Genomic DNA, 14,039 nt, shown 5'->3' with positions numbered 1-14,039 from the left:
TTTGGAGCATCTTTTCATATGACTACAAATAATTTCAATTTCTTCATCTGCACCGTTCATATCCTTTGACCATTTATCAATTGGAAAATGGCTGAATTCTTATAAATTAAAGGTTACTCTTATAGTTTAGAAATGAGGCCTTTATCAGAACTTTTGAATGGAAAAATGCTTTCCCAGTTTACTTTTCTAATCTTGATTGTATTAGTTTGGTTTGTACAAAAACTTTAACTTAATATAATGACAATTATTTTGTGATCGATATTCTGGTTCTTTTTGTCAAATTTCTTCCTCCTCCACAGATCTGAGAGGTAAATTATCCTATGCTCTTCAAATTTGTTTATAATATCATTCTTTATTTCAAATCATGAACCCATTTTGATCTTAGCTTAGTAGATGATGTTAGGTGCGGTCAATGCCTAGTTTCTGCCATCCTAATTTCCAATTTTCCCAGCAGTTTTGTGAAACAGTGAATTCTTATCCTCAAAGCTGGAGTCTATGGATTTGTTAAACACTAGATTGCTATAGTCATTGACTATTTTGTTCTGTGAACCTAACCTGTGATCAATTAGTTTCTTAGCCAGTACCAAAGGTTTTGATGACCAATGCTTTATAATGTAGTTTTAGATCTGGTACACCTAGGCCATCTTCATTTGCTTTTTTTTTTCCATTAATTTCATTGAAATTCTTGATCTTTTGTTCTTCCAGATGGATTTTATTTTGGGGGGGAGGGTCATTAAAATAGTTTCTTGGGAGTCTGATTAGTATAGCACTAAATAAATAGATTAGTTTAGGTAGTCTTGCCATCTTTATTATATTTGTGGGATCTATTCACAAGCACTTGATATTTTTCCAATTGTTTAGATTTGACTATATTTGTGTGGAAAGTGTTTTGTAATTTTGCTCATGTAGTTCCTAACTTTCCCTTGGCATATACATTCCCAAATATTTTATACTATCGACAGTTATTTCAAATGGAATTTCTCTTTGTATCCTCGCTGTTGGATTTTATTGGTGCTGTGTAAAAATGATTTGTGGATTTTGTATCCTGAAACTTTGCTAAAGTTGTGGATTATTTCTAATAGCTTTTTAGTGGATTCTCTGGGATTCTCTAAGTATAGCATATTATCTGCAAAAAGTAATATAATTTTGTTTCTTCATCACCTACTCTAATTCCTTTAATCTCTTTCTCAACTCTTACTGCCGAGGCTAGTGTTTCTAATACAATATTGAATAGGAATGGTGATAGTGGGCAACCTTGTTACACTCCTGATCTTACTGGGAATGGTTCCAGTTTATTCCCATTACATATTAGGCTTATTGATGGTTTTAAATGGATGCTACTATTTTAAGGAAAAGTCCATTTATTCCTATACTTTCTAGTGATTTTAATATGAGATTTGGATTTTATCAAATTTTTTCTGTAATCTATTGAGATAATCATATGGTTTTTGTTAATTTTGGTTATTGATATAGTCAATTATGTTAATAGTTTTCCTAATATTGAACCAGCCCTGCATTCCTGGTATAAATCCTACTTGGTCAAAGTGTATTATCCTGCAAATGATTATCTGTAATCTCTTTGCTAATATTTTAAGATTTTTGCAACAATGTTCATTAGGTCTGTAATCTTTCTCTGTTTTCATCCTACCTGGTTTAGGTATCAGTAGCATGTCTGTGTCATAAAAACAATTTGGTAGGAGTCCTTCATTGTCTATTTTTTTCAAATAGTTTATTTAGTATTGGAGATAATTGTTCTTTAAATGTTTGGTAGAATTTACCTGTAAATCCATCTGGTTCTGGAGAATTTTCTTAAGAGTTGATTAATAGCTTGTTCTATTTCTTTTTCTAAAGTGGGACTAAGTAATTTATTTCCTCTTCTATTAATCTGGGCAATCTATATTTTTGTCAGTATTCCTGCATTGTACTTTTGGGCAAAATAACTCCTAATTATTGCTCTAATTTCCTCTTCATTGATGCAAAATTCTCCCTTTTCATTTTTGAGACTAATGATTAGATTTTCCTCTTTTGTCCTAATCAAATTAACTAAAGGTTTATCTATTTTGTTGGTTTTTTTTTATAAAAACTACTATTAATTTAATCGTTTACTTTCAATTTTATTAGTCTTTCCTCTTTCTTTTACAATTTCAAGTTTGGTGTTTGATTGGAGGGACTTTCGATTTGGTCTCAATTTGTTCATTTTCTAGCTTTTTTAGTTGCAAGCCCATTTCACTGATCTCTTTATTTTATACAAGTAAGCATCTAGAGAGAGAAAATTTCCCCTTATTACTGTTTTGGCTGCATCCCACAAATTTTGGTATGTTGTCTCACTATTGTCATTCTCTTGGAAGAAATTGTTTATCGTGCTTGTGATTTGCTGTTTCACCCATTCCTTCTTTGGGATTTGTAATCTGTTCCCTTTCACTATAAAAGCTATTTACAGAGTTCTTAGTGCTTTTATTCATTTTTAAAAGTTGAGATCTGTTTTAGGGGTAAAGGGGCATTGTCCAAACTTCATCTGCAAGTGGCAGCAGCTGCAAGGGATCAGTATTTACTGACTGCTGGGTGCTGGATGGGCGTGGCCATGTCCTAGATTCTGGCATTTGGGAGTTCATTATTTACCTTTGGTGAGGAATTTTTCTAACTTCTCTGCTGAAGTACTGGGCTTGCAGAAAACCTGTGTCTTCTCCTCCATTTTGGCTCTGGCCCAGGAGCTGCGCTGGCTTCAGTTGGGAGGTGGGCAGGGTGAGCCTCTTGGGCTTGAGGCCTTTGGGGAGTCCTTTAAGCCTATGGGAGACAGGAGCTCCAAATATGGGTAAATGGAGATAGAGAGGGGTGGGGGTGGCTTGTTTCCTGCCATACCAGGGGAGATAATTGTTCTTTGGTATCTTCCCTCAGGTATGAGGGGAAATACTGGCTGATGACCTGGAGAAGAGGAGCTCCTTGGCCCATTGGCACAGACTTCTGTTTTTCAATGGAGCCAACCCCTTGCAATCCTCACTGTTAATGGGACTGTTTGCTTTGGAGTTTCACAGGTTCTTTTCCCACAGAGGGGCAAGCCAACTTTACCTAGGGTAAACAGCGGACATGGCCCATTGGCACAGGCTTCTGGTGTTCAGTGGAGCCAAATTCTTGGAGCCCTCATTATTGATGGGACTGTTTGCCCTGGAGTTTGGGGCCCTTTTTCCATAAGGGCAAAACTTGTTGCCTGGGAAGCCTTGGCTGTGGAGAGGATTCTGCCATAGGGAGAGTGGGAGCCAAGTCTGTGGATGAAGAAGGCAATATAGGAGCCAAGGGAGAGAAATCAGGAAATAGAAGAGGGTGGGTGGCAAAGACAGCAGCACTACAGGGAGCAGAGATGGACTCAGAGATATCTGGCCTTTGGCTTAGAGCTGGACCCTCTTCTACTTGCTCTTGCTTGGGCTGTCCCACCTTTCACACTTGGGGAAGCCCAAGGGACAACTTCCTTACTTTCAATTTTCCTCGTAAACCACTTCTTGCTACACATTTATTTGCATGCAGACTGGGAGGTTCCCCCAGGCCAGGGACTGGCTTGGGCCTATCCATCCCACCCCCAGGACTTAGTCAGCCTTTGACCCAGTGGAAAATGAATGCTTTTGGATATTCATTCTCTTAAGCTCTCTGCACTCTGGCTTCTCTCTTCCTCATTCAGAGGGTTTTACTCACTGAAATGAAAAGTGACTGATAACCTCTATAATACAAAAGCTGAAAGACCACTGTCTAATTCTGCTCTTTCAGCCTCTCTTTGGGTTTTTGGGTGCTTCCTCCCTTCAGGAACTCTCTTTTTCAGAATTGTACTTCTTTCCTCTCCTGGTTCTTTTGACTGATGTGTCCTGCTTGCCTCTTTGACGGATTTTTTATTCTTTTCATGGACCCCGGGGGTGACCCCTTATCCCTCACCCCAGTCTTTTTTGTTTGCTCCTACTTGGATGTTCTAGAAATTAGGGTCCCTAATTGTCATCTCTGAAAACCTCCCAGGTATATTGATGGGGCTCCATCTGCCTCCCTCTGTGCTCCCCAATTCTCATTTGACATTTGTTGCACATTCTGAATCGGATGCCCAATTTGCAACTGAAATCCATGTTCCAAAACACAGCATAATCTTGATCCCCAAACTCTCCCCTTGTCTGAAATTCTCAACTCAGGCCCCACTTTGCAGTATCAGGCATCCCACCCTTTTCTTTACTTGGCCTACCCTTCATCCATTTGTTATCGGTTCTAATTTGCTCCACACTCCTCCTCCATGCTTGCTCTCCTTCCTCCCTTCTATCAACCCTGACCCACCCTCTTTCTAAGGACTCCAACTGCTCTATTAGGATTATACCTTCTCATGTCCTGTCTATAATTTCTTATTTTTTTCTGGTGGGTTCTAGTTTATTAATTCTTGTCCCTTTCAATGAAGTTTTGCCCTGAACAAGTTTGCTAAATTTGGTTGATTGATTCTCCCCTTGGAAATATCCATTTCTTCTCCCCCATTAGCTTTTCCTGGGAGGGAAAGATTCAATAAATAAGTCCAAAACTCCTTTACAAAACTACCCCCATCCACCCAACTAAAGGGGCTTCCCCAAGGCCCTTGCCGGGCGCTTTTAGTGTTTACTAGGGTTGGGCGGGTAAGTCCCCAACTTGGATGAAAGTGATCAATTCTTTCCCATTCCTTTCCCAATTTTTCTCCTTTCCCATTTTTTTTCCTCTCTCATCAGAAAAATAAAGGGAGGCAACTGAAGGACCATGACCATGGAAAAATGGAGGAAAAGATTTGGTAAAATTCAATGTCAAAAGGTTTATCTCCAAAATGAATTCATTTTTGGCTATGATTTCAGGTGGTATTTTCTTAATTAAAATGGGTACTTTTACCCACTGCCCAAATCCCAAAAAATGTGAGTATGTTCCCATATTCTTTAAACAATGGCATTAGATTATTAACACTGAAAAAATTTGAAAATACGAGAAAATTCTTGAAGTTGGGATGGGGAATCAATGCACTAATGTGCCTGAGAGATCCATAAGAAGTTGTAAAATCAAATATGAAATCCCACAATTCAGTTATTTAGTTTCGAAAAGGTAATTTATTGTTATATTTTTTGAATTCTCCTGTTCTGCTGGGATGGGGCAAATTTTTTACTTTTTATTTCTATGGTTCTATGGACAAATTTAGACAACTGTGGGAAACTTGGACATTTGAACAGTAGTTAAAAACAGTTACTGACCAAAGTTATGAATCTTTTGAAAGGCCCAAGGCTTCAGGCATTCTAAAGCTCCAGGCCATTTTTGCTGGCACCAAGGGGCTTCAACTGTGGGCCTCCTAGTAGATCCTCCCAATTTAATTCTCTGCCATTTTCCTTTCCCCCCTGCCCCGTTTAGACCCTACACAGTCCAGTCTTTATTCATCTGTGAGGAAACTTCAGTCTGCTCTGGTAAGATGCTTCTCCCCCCAACCCTAGATGGGAATGGTTCACTGATGGGTCCAGTTTTGGGAAGATGCGAAAGCTACGAGACTCCGTTGACTCCAAAACTTTGGAGGCTAAACCCTTCCTAAATCTTCTCAGAAGGCCAAGCTCATTGTCCTCCACAAAAAGCTTTAAAATGGGGAAAAAAATTGAGGGGAACCTTCTGATTCCACTCCCTTGCTCCTGGGAAACAGAACTCAAAGAAAGGGCTCCACAAAGGACTTCCCGGAATTGGGGAAATTCAGATTGACTGCAAGGGGCCCCCACAGAAGTTTGTAATGTTGGGGAAAGGACTAGAGGGCATTTGCCCCTGGAGGTAACGGGCTTGCCCAACGCTCCGGGCTGCTGCCACACTTCCCTTGGCGCCCCTGCTCTCCAACCCTGACACCTTCTCAGGTTCCCAGGGAACCCCATGCTAAAAAGGAGGGGCATCATCTTTTCCCCTCTGGGGGCCCAATCCCTCTGGAGTTCCACTCCCACAGGCAAGGCATCCAGTTCTCTTTGCTTTAACAAGCTGCTTCCTTAGGAAAGAACACCCTCCCCTCCCTTGTTCAACCTCGTCCTCCCTGGAAAAGCGGGCAATCATTAGGCCGGTTTGCAGCTTGGCCAATTTTACCCAGGAAAGCCCTGCGGTGCTGAACCACCCCTCCCCTGCAGCCCTCTTGGAACCCTTTCTCCCAAGGCCTCCTCCCCTGCCAGATAACTTTCTCAGAGGGCCCAGGGCGGGGCTCTCAAACCCTTCTGGTTTCAGTGGAATCTTTTCCATTTGACCATACTTTGGCATGGGGTGTGAATGCCCACACCATGGGTTGCAACAAGTTTCTGGGATTGATTTTCTACTTTTCCTTGAGATTTATTATGAAATAGTGGTTTTTATACCAGAAGCTGGGTTTGGGGGCTTTATCAAATTGCATAACTTTTGGTCTTGATCATTGTAATCTTTCCTCTGATCCCCCTCTGTTGCTAAGGCAAATGGTTTAGAACCTGCTTTTTATACTTTTAGATTTGGGATGCTAAGCCCCATCTTTTTATTTTCCTTATTTTTTACTTAAGCTTTTTATTTTCAAAACATAGAAATGGATAATTTTTAACATTAACCTTTACAAAACGTTGTGTTCCAGATTTTGCTCCATTGCCCCCACTCCCACCCCTAGATGGCAAGTAATCCAATGTATGTTAATCATGCTAAAATATGTTAAATTCAGTGTATGTATACATATTTATACAGTTATGCTGCATATGAAAATCAGATCCAAAAGGAAAAAAATAAGAAAGAAAACAAAATGCAAACAAACAACAAAAGGGTAGAAAATGCTATGTTGTGATCCACTCTCAGTTCCCAGTGCTCTCTCTCTGAGTATAGAGGGCTCTCTTTATCATAGGATTATAGAAACTGTCTTGAAGCATCTCATGCTTGGAAAGAGCCAGGAACATCAGAATTGATCATTCTATAATCTTGCTGTTGCCGTGTACAATGATCTCCTGGTTCTGCTCATTTCATCATCAGTTCATGTAAGTCTCTCCAGGCTTTCCTGAAATCATTGTACTGATCGTTTTTTTATAGAACAATAATGTTCCATAACATTCATATACCATAACTTATTTAGCCATTCTCCAATTGATGGACATTCACTCAGTTTCCAGTTTCTGGCCACTACAAAGAGGGTTGCCACAAACACTTTTGCACATACAGGTCCCTTTCCCTTCTTTTATATCTCTTTGGGATATAGGCCCAGTAGTAACACTGCTGGGTCAAAAGGTATGCACAGTTTTATAACTTTTTGCGTATACTTCCAAATTGTTCTCCAGAATGGTTGGATCAGTTCAAAATTCCACCAGCAATGTATTAGTTTCCCAGTTTTCTCATATTTCCTCCATCATTCATCTTTATCTTTTCCTGTCATCTTGGCCAATCTGAGAGGTGTGTAGTACTAGTCATTTATAGCATCTTTTCATATAAGTAGAAATCGTTTCAATTTCTTAAAGTGAAAATTGTTCATATCCTTTGACCATTTATCAATTGGAGAATGTAAGCCACTATCCTTTGTATTTTTTTCTTATTAATTCCCTTGATATTCTTGGCCTTTTGTTCTTCCATATGAATTTTGTTATTTTTTGTACTTCTATAAAATACATTTTTCCCCGATTCATTTTTATGGCATTGAAGTCATTGACTGAGTGAGGCAGAATTGGCATTTTCTAATCTTAACAGACCCTACCCATGTGGAATTGCTATTTTCCCCATTGCTTAGACCCAACTTTAAACCCTGTGAGAAGGTTTTTGTAATTGTGTTCTCATAGTTCTTGGGCTTGTCTTGGTAGTTAAACCCCTGAGTATTTTATTTGGTCTACATTATTTTACAAGCGATTTCTCTTTATATCACTTGTTGATGGGTTTTGTCAGTAACATAGAGAAATGCTGATGATTTGTGTGGGTTTATTTTATGTCCTGCAAGTTTGTTCAACTTGTTGATTCCAGTAGTTTTTTGGATGGCTTTCTAGAATTCTCTAAGTATATCATCATCTCATCTGCAAAGAAAGATAGTTTGATTTCCTCATTGCCTATAGTAATTCCTTTCATTTCTTTTTCTTTTCTTCTTGCTCAAGCCAACATTTCTTGTACCTTCTTGAATAATTGCTGTGGTAATGATGCGGGAAAGATTCCAATCTTTGATTCCCAACCCCTAGCTAATGTAAATTACCCTTTGACTCACAAATCCTGGTCCCTTTGAATTCCAATAGAAGGTCCGGACCAGGGTCCCAGCTCCACCGGATCTGAGCCAACTTTGGGGCTACACCCAAAGCCCCTCGAGCTAAGTCTCCGACTTAAAAGGACCACACTGGAGACCCCTCTTTGCAGAGATTCCAAACATGGTCGCCATGTGAGGACCCTCTGTCCACTGGACCCTCTGTCCCCAGTGCCCTCTTTATCTCTACCTTCATCTATCTCCTACTTCTAAACTCAATAATAAACCTCTTTTATTAATCTAGCTCTCTGGGCTAATAAATGCTTTTATTGGGAATCCACGCCGCTTCTAGACCTCATATACCGCCGTATCCTTGCGCCGAATCTAAGGGGGTTGCAGGGGAACTCTGTTTGACTCCCTGTACCCCAAACCTGCCACTAGACCTTTAACTAAACTCTAATTTCATTTAGGTACCCCAAATGTAGACCTCAACATGTGGTCTACACCTCAACATTCAGTTCCTGACCTCAACAGTAATGGACATCCTTGTTTCACAACTCTGATCTTATTAAGAATGACACAGACGATTCTCTCCATTACAAAATAATGTTTGCCGTTTTGGACAGATATGGCTTATTATTTGAAGGAAAGCTCCTTGAAGCCTATGCTGGCCGGCGTTTTTCAGAGAAATGGCTGCTGAATTTTGTCAAAAGTTTTTTCTGCATCTGTTGTGATTGTCATGATTTTTCTTGGTTTCATTATTGATATAGTCAATTATACCAATAATTTTCTTAATATTGAACCAGCCATGTATTCCTGGTATAATCCCACTTGCTCATGGTGTATTAACCTGGGAAAAATTTGCTGTAATCTCTTGGCTAATATTTTATTTAAGATTTTTGCTTCAATATGCATTAGGGAGATTGGTCTGTACTTTTGTCTCTCTTGTGGTTCCTCCTGCTTTATAGGTAATTAATATCATAGAAGGAATTTGGCAGTATTCCTTCTTGACCCCTTTTCAAATAATTTGCACAATATTGGAATTTATTGTTTTTTAAATGTTTAGGAGAATTCACTTATGAATCCATGTGACCCTGAAGATTTTTTCTAATAAATGGTTTGCTCAATTTCTTTTTCTAAAATGGGACTGTTTAAGTAATTTATTTCCCCTTCTGTTAATGTTATCAATTTGTATTTTTCTCAGTATTGATCCATTTGGGACAGATCTTCAGATGTGCTCCCTTTGGATAGGCAAAATAGTTCATTATTATTGCTTTACTTTCTTTATCATAGTGGTATGTTCCCCTCTTTGTTTTGTGATGCTGGTAATTTAGTTTTTTCCTTTACTTTTTCTAATCAAATTACCAGAAGATATATTCATTTTTTTGTTTTATTTATAAAATTATCTCTTAGTTTTATTAGTTCAATAATTTCCTAAGTTTCCATTTTATTAATCTTGCCTTGGAATTTCAGAATTTCTAAGCCAATATTCAATCGGGAGTTTTAATTTGTTGTGTTTTTGTTCTTTTCCTAGCTTGTTTAGTTGCATACCCAAGTCATTGATCTCAAATTTTTATTTTATTGATATAGCTATTTAGAAATATAAAATTTGACCTAAGAATTCACTGTTTTGGCTATGTATTTCATAGGTTTTAGTATATTGTTTCATTACTGTCATTCTTTTGGATGAAATTATGGAATGTTTCTGTGATTTGTTGTTCCACTTATTTTTTAGAATTCGATTCAGCCATTCAGGAGAGCCATTTGGAAGTATACCAAAAGTGCTAAAAAAATGCACATACCTTTTGACCCAGCAGTGCCATTACTGGGTCTGTATCCCAAGGAAATCATAAAGGAGGAAATGGGACCCACATGTGCAAAATTCTTTCTTTCTTTCTTTTCTTTTTTTTTTTTAAATAACTTTTATTGACAGAACCCATGCCAGGGTAATTTTTTACAACATTATCCCTTGCACTCCACTTCTTTCGATTTTCCCTCCCTCCCTCCACCACCTCCCCCAGATGGCAAGCTGTCCTATACATGTTAAATAGGTTACAGTAGATCTTGGATACAATATATGTGTGCAGAACCAAACAGTTCTCTTGTTGCTCAGGGAAAATTGGATTTAGAAGGTATAAATAACCCGGGAAGAAGAACAAAAATGCAAGCAGTTTACATTCATTTCCCAGTGTTCTTTCTTTGAGTGTAGCTGCTTCTGTCCATCCTTGATCAATTGAAACTAAGTTAGATCTTCTCTTTGTCGAAGAAATCTACTTCCATCAGAATACATCCTCATACAATATTGTTGTTGAGGTATATAATTATCTCCTGATTCTGCTCATTTCACTCAGCATCAGTTCATGATGCCAATCCTCTCTGTATTCATCCTGCTGGTCATTTCTTACAGAACAATAATATTCCATAACATTCACATACCACAATTTACTCAACCATTCTCCAATTGATGGGCATCCATTCATTTTCCAGTTTCTAGTCACTACAAAGAGGGCTGCCACAAACATTTTGGCACATACAGGTCCCTTTCCCTTCTTTAGTATCTCTTTGGGGTATAAACCCAGTAGAAACACTGCTGGATCAAAGGGTATGCACAATTTGATAACTTTTTGAGCATAGTTCCAAATTGCTCTCCAGAATGGCTAGATGTGTTCACAATTCCACCAACAATGTATCAGTGTCCCTGTTTTCCCACATCCTCTCCAACATTCTGCGTTATCGCAAAATTGTTTCTTAACAGCTTGTTTTTGTGGTAGCGAAGAATTGGAAAACGAATAGATAAGCATCAGGTGGGGAATGGCTGAACAAGATATGGTGGTATGTGAAGGCAAGGGAATCTTAGGATTATATAAAAATGATGAAAAAGCTGATTTTAGCAAGGTCTGGAATGATTTACCCGAAATGATGCTGAGTGGAGCAAGCAGAAGGAAGAATAATTTATAAAAAATAACAGTAAGAATTTGTGATGATCAACTAGGAAAGAATTGATCTCAGTGCTTTATTGATCCAAAGCAATCCCAATAGACTAGACAGAAAATGCTATCTGCTTTCAGAAAAAAAAAAGTAGAAAGAATGTAAAGCAACATATGTTCACTTGTTTTATTTTCTTTTTCTCTCTCCCATGATTATTCCTTTTGCTCTGATTTTCTTCTCTCAATATGATTCATAAAGCAATGCTTATTAAAAATAAATTTGCTAAACACTAAAAAATTAAAACTATATTCAATTTTAAATTTTTAAGACACTGTGCAAATGGGGCAGCCAATATCTTTTCTGTTTAGAGCATCCAATTAGCCAGAATCTGGGGCCAAGATTGGGGAAACTTCAATTCAATTGGCAACTTGATTCTCAATTTGGCATCTTCATCTATCTGTGAACAGGGTGGACTGGTGTTTAATTTTCCTTTTAAGGGTGGCTGGCCTTTCTTGGGGCGGCTGGGTCCCCAAAGCCTGGGCAGGCAAGTCTGCAGCCTGAGGAGGAGGGGGCAGGAGGATGCTGGCTTCCTGTTTGATCTCCTAAGCAAGGGAGGTCATTGGTGCCCAAGACCGGCCTCTTCCAGGGTAGGGACTGCCCAGGCCCCCAGTACTGGCACCACAGTGAAGCTGGAGGTTTATGGGAGCCATCTCTTAAGTTTTCAAAATGTGCTGGTCAACTGGGAAGAGGGGCCTTGGTCTGTGCAGATTTCTGCTGGGCAGCAGCCAAGTCGTGGAGGGCCCATTCAGCTTAAATGTGTTGTGGTGGAAAAGGGTGTTTAAGGGTCTTTCTCCCAGAAAACAACTCGACCTCATAGGAAGATGGTGTCCTGGCCCATTGGAAAAAGTCGCTGGGTGGAGACAACTCTGTGGGGCACTCATTCTTCCTTTACGTTGGTCAGGTGTGGCTTGGTCAGTGTGAAGGGTCTTTCCCTAGTGGCAACTAGTTCGATCGGGGTCGACCCTTTCCCATTCAGAGGCTTCTGTTGGGCAGGGGAGACAACTCTGTGAAGGGACTTTGTTTTGGGTCAGGGTTTGGAGTGTGGCTTGGTAATTTTCAATTGGGGAATTGACCTGACTGGGGAAGAGGGCACCATGGCCCATTCATTGGCATGCCCGGGATCATTGGACAGAACTTAGCCCTCACATCCTCCTTTTGTGAACGCCAAGATAAGATTTTTGCCTTCGAGTCGGGGTGTCATTTCCCAAAGAGAAACCGATCTTTCCTCATATAAACAGCAATTGGCCCATTTGGAGACCTGTTTTTTCAGTGGACCAACTCCCAGCCCCCACAATCAGCCTTTTTTGGAACAATTGGAGTGTTCATTTGATTTTGGGGTGTCGTTTTCCCACAGAGAAGCAATCTGGCCTTGCCTTGAGAACATGGCGGACTGGTCCGTTGGTCAGGCCCTGTTATTTTTTAGTGGGGCAAGACTGTCAGCCCTCTCATTGAGGACTGTTATTTTAAAGTGTTGGCGGTACTTTTCCAAAAGGAACAATGTCTCCTGGGGGCCTTGGCCTGGGGGAGAGGCTTTGGCCCGCCTGACAGTGGGGCCAAGTCTGGGATGAAGAAGGCGGCCTATGGTAAGGGGAAAATCAGGAAATAGAAGAGGGGGGGAAGAGAGCAGCACTATAGGGGCAGAGATGGACTCAGAGAAGCCCCTTTGGCTTAAGCGGACCCCTCCACTTCCTTTTCCTTTTCTTGTCCCTCCTTTTCCTCTTCCTCCTTTCACAATGGGAAGCATAAAGGACAAGTTGCTCCTTCCTCTGTTTCCATAAACGGTATTTTGCAGAGCTGTGTGCAAGGAATCTCCCCTTGACTGGGATCCTCCAGGCCGGGCCTGGCTCAGGCCTTTCTTTGATCCGACAGGCCTCCCCCCCTCCCCATCCCTAGACCAAGGCTGGCTGCATTGCTCAGGTAGGGAGAGCCCCTCCTGCCTGGGGCTTTGGTGGAGTCCCTTCCGATGGGCACTGGTCTCCCCTATCCAGACTGAACAGGAGGTGGACAAATGGGCGTGATTCCTGTTTACCCCTGACCGTCATGGGCAATCACCTGCTTTTTCCCTCCCAGTATCAGGGCTTTCGGGAAGATGGCCTGGAAACAGGAGGACCTTGGCCCTTTGAGAAAGGCTAAATTTTGAAGAGGAGCCAGCTCTATTTGATTTTGGCCCCCATTGCGGCAATCCGTTTTCCCTATTACCCAGTGCAGACTTGGCCCCGTTTGGGGGCTGCTTTCTGGTCCACAACTCTTGCAGCCCCTTAGCCATGGGGCTGTTACCCTGGTTTCCCTTTCAAGGAAAGGGTACCCTCGGACAGTGTTGGCTTGTGGGGAAAAACTTCGAGACCATGGTGGACATGTTGTGATGGAAAGCAGCCTATGAGCCAAGGGAGAAAATCAGGAAATAGAAGAGGAGGGGCAAAGGCAGCATAGGGACAAGATGGACTCAAACCCTTTTGCAACTGGACCCTCTCCTACTTCTAACTTCCTTTTCTTTCCCTCCTTTTCCTCTTCCTCCTTTCCAATAGGGAACATAAAAGGACAATTTTCCTTCCTTGTTTCAATAAAAGGTATTTGTGCAACTGTGTCAAGGAATCATCCCTTAACTGGGGTCCCTCCAGGCAGGGCCTGGCTCAGGCCTTTCTTTGTATCCTGACGGCCTCCTTCCCCCTGCCCCATCCCCAGACCAAGGCTGGTGCATTCTAGGTGGGACCCCTCCGCCTGGGGTTGTGATTTCCGATGGGCACTAGTTCCATCCAGACTGAGACAGGAGGTGGACAAATGGGTGACTTCCTTTTACCCTGACCTGTCTGGAGCAATCACCTGCTTTTTCCCTCCCAGTATAGGGCATATTCGGAAGATGGCCTGGAGAACAGGAGGACCTTGGCCCAAAGAAAGGCTA

The sequence above is a fragment of the Sarcophilus harrisii genome, chromosome 4 (assembly GCF_902635505.1).
Source record: "Sarcophilus harrisii chromosome 4, mSarHar1.11, whole genome shotgun sequence".
In the NCBI taxonomy this organism is placed as follows: domain Eukaryota; kingdom Metazoa; phylum Chordata; class Mammalia; order Dasyuromorphia; family Dasyuridae; genus Sarcophilus; species Sarcophilus harrisii.
This window is presented reverse-complemented; position numbering follows the sequence as displayed.